This window comes from Tasmannia lanceolata, unplaced genomic scaffold (assembly GCF_043159265.1).
Source record: "Tasmannia lanceolata isolate RefF3 unplaced genomic scaffold, GAP_Taslan_0.1 ptg000026l, whole genome shotgun sequence".
NCBI lineage: Eukaryota > Viridiplantae > Streptophyta > Magnoliopsida > Canellales > Winteraceae > Tasmannia > Tasmannia lanceolata.
In genome coordinates this window covers 2886731-2890514 of record NW_027518703.1, presented here as the reverse complement: position 1 = coordinate 2890514, position 3784 = coordinate 2886731, and positions in this window count along the sequence as shown.

Genomic DNA, 3784 nt, shown 5'->3' with positions numbered 1-3784 from the left:
CTCGAAGAAACTACTTACGGATGTTGTTGGCGTGAAAGAGACCGTTACAGTGGCTAGTGGAGCCGAGGCAGAGGTGACTCACACTGGACCTGTGAACCTGGTTCTTTTCTTCAGGTAAAATACTAACTTCAAAAAATGTTAAAGTAGTTATTGCTATTTAAAAGAATTTAATTTCTATTAGTCTTTTAGACAATGCTGGCATGTGTTCATCTTTTTTGGGTGGTAGAGTAACTTTAACCGTTAACTCTTACTATTTTGACTGTACTTTCTTAATCGATGGTATGTATAGATTGAGTTTAGCAAATGAAACCGTTAATCAGGTTAGTTCCACGTTGATTGATCCTAAGTTGTTACACATTAGATTGGGACATGTGAACTATAGGAAAATGGTCAAACTTACTAAAACTTATAATATACCTTTAGATACATCGATTAGATTTGACAGATGTTAAGTGTGTGCCCAAACCAAGATCACTAGTAAACCTTTTCGTTCAGTTTCTAGGAGCACACAACTTCTTGAGTTAATACAATCTGACCTCTGTGACTTTAAAAGTTTCACTACTAGAGGTGGTCGGAAGTATTTAATCACTTTTATATATGATTTTTCTAGATATTTTATCTCCTAAATTCGAAAGATGAAGCTTTTGATAAATTTAAAATTTTCAAGAATCGTGTTGAAAATCAATTAAACTTAAAAATTAAGCGATTTAGGAGTGGTAGAGGAAGAGAATACACTTTGTTAGAGTTCAAAGAATTATGTGTCTCTCAGGGCATAATACTTGAAACTACTGCTCCTTACTCGCCTCAATCTAATGGCATAGCTGAACGTAAAAACATGACGTTAATTGAAATATTAAACTCTATGTTATTGACAGCTGGCATGACTCATAGTTATTGGGGAGAAACAGTTTTAACTGTAAATCACATCCTGAATAGAGTACCACACTCTAAGTTGACCTCTACTCCATATGAGTTATGGCATAAATATCCTTGTAGATATGACACTCTTAAGACTTGGGACTGTATTGCTTATGTGAGGATGCAAGACCCTAGGAGACCTAAGGAAGGACCTAGAACCAACACTTGTGTTTATCTAAGTGGTGCAGAAGATAGTGCTGCTGATCGATTTTTGGGTCTATCTACCAATATGGTTATCGAATCTAGAAATGCAGAATTCTTTGAAAATAAAATTCTGAGAGATCATGGTTTGAACCTACCTGGCGATACTGAGATAGTTACAAAATCGCATGTAGAGTTTGAACAAAATATTTCTGACACTTGTCCTACACTGATTTCTAAATCAGAACCTTTAAGAGTTTCTACAAGAGATAGAGTACCCAAGAATTTTGGTGAGGACTTTGTAACCTACCATTTAGAGAATGATTCATCATCCTATAAGGAAGCGATGAGATTTAGGGACTCTTTGTTGTGGGCAGAAGCCATTGATGATGAAATGAGCTCTCTGTTACAAAATCAAACTTAGCAGCTAGTCGATTTGCCAAAATGGGCTAAGACTATGGGCTGTAAGTGGATTTTGAAGAAGAAACTTAATCTTGACGGATCAATAGCTCGGAATAAAGCACGTTTAGTAGCTAAGGGCTATACTCAAGTAAGTGGGATAGACTACTTTGATGTTTACTCACCGGTCTGTCATTTGACAACGATAAGAATTCTTCTTGCTTTGGCTTCTATTGAGAAATATGTTGTGCATCATATGGATGTAAAAACGGCTTTCCTTAATGGAGACCGCACAGAAAAAATCTACATGAACCAACATAAAGGGTTTGTCATGGAAGGTTTCGAGAACAAAGTTTGTAAGTTACACAAATCTTTGTATGGTCTTAAACAAGCACCTAAATTGTGGCATCAAAAATTTGACAAGGTAGTAAAGAACTTTGGTTTTCAGACCAATTACTCAAATAAATGCCTTTACTTTCCTTCTGTGTCGAATAAGGTTGCGATTATTTGCTTATATGTAGACGATATGTTGATTCTTGGTTCTGATCTCTCTGTAGTGAGTGACATGAAATCCACTTTGGCTAAAAAATTCGACATGAAAGATCTTGGTGTGGTTGACACAATTCTTGGTATGAAAGTAATTTTTGAACGGCAACGGATTACTCTTAGCCAAGCCCATTATATTGAAAAACTATTTTCTACATGGGGATACAATGAGTGTAAACCAATTGAGACACCATTTGATTATACCAAGAAGCTGATCTAATGAAGGAGACAGTATGAATCAGTTAGATTATTCTAAACTGATTGGTAGTCTCATGTATGCTATGAGTTGCACTAGGCCAGACATAGCCTTTACAGTTGGCATGTGAGTCGTTTCACTAGTAATACTGGCCATGAGCACTGGGATGCCCTTATGAGGCTGATGAGATACCTTAAGGGTACTCAAGGATATGCTTTATGTGATAATGGTCATCCTCCTATCTTGGAAGAATATTCTGATGCATCATGGGGCTCAGAATTAAGAGACAGTAAATCTACCAGTGGTTATGTATTTACACTGGGTGGAGCCGTTGTTGCATGGAAGTCAAAGAGACAAACTTGAATTGCTCTGTCATCTATGGAATCGGAACTTTATGCTTTAGCTTCTGCAGGAGATGAAGCAGAGTGGATAAGAGATCTGATCCTGGACATTCCATTGACCCATTTAAAGATTAACTCTTTAAGTTTGTTCTGTAATAATCAAGTTACAATTACGGTTGTGAAAAAACTCACTCTTTAATGGTAAGAGAAGACATGTCAGGCTGAAACATGACACGCTGAATTATCTTATAGAACAAGGTATTATCACTTTGGTTGATGTGAGATCGAAGGATAATATGGCCGATGCTCTTACAAATGGACTGAGCAAAGATCGAATATTCAAAACTATGGAGGAGATGGGGTTAAAGACTGTGTAGACGTGTCTTAACCTACATCCATGTTATTTTGAATTTTTCAAATCTCCCTATCTTGGCCAAGATAAGCACTTGATATATTTCAATGATGTTTACAGTTGTCTTTATGTCATTCCACATTTGATGACATGTCCTTCCTGGGAAATGTTGTTTCATTCCAAACTTGATGATACAGCTTAACTCAATTTGGATATGATGCCTGTAACATTCCAAATGGAAACATGGAATGGTTCTTTGTAAAATAAACTGTTTAGGTCTTGTTCTTGATTGAAACTTGACATTGATGCTTATTAATATTGATATTTATTTTTCAACCATTATGAAATTGTACTAAGTTCTTCTGGTAGAACTAGATACTTTTAGTAAAATACACAAATGATTGGATTCATTTTTTAATGAAATTCATATTTGGTAATTTACAAAAATTGGCGAAAATTGAGGAGATTGCATCAATTTGGATCTTGATGAGGATGACTTACTTGATGAGTGAATCCTTATAGAGCAGTGGGAACTATTATTTTCTTTTAGTTGATTAAATAGTTCACCTACATGTGAAACTGCTTATGTTTGAGTTTAGATTATTTCTAAAACTTTTGGTTATTCTTTAAAGTATTTTTGTTTTCAGTTGGATTACAGATCTTTATTGATATGGTGATATGGATGATTCAATAATTTTGTTTGGACATCACACTAACTATCTATTGGATTATGCTATATGTAGAACATAGGAAGAGATTGTTGGGTATATAATATAACCCTATTATGTTCTAATATAAGCCCAATAAGATAATGGACCGGTGTAGTGGGCCTATCTGGGCTAGAGCCCATTAACCTATTAAAACCATAATGTATCTCTATATATAGGGGCT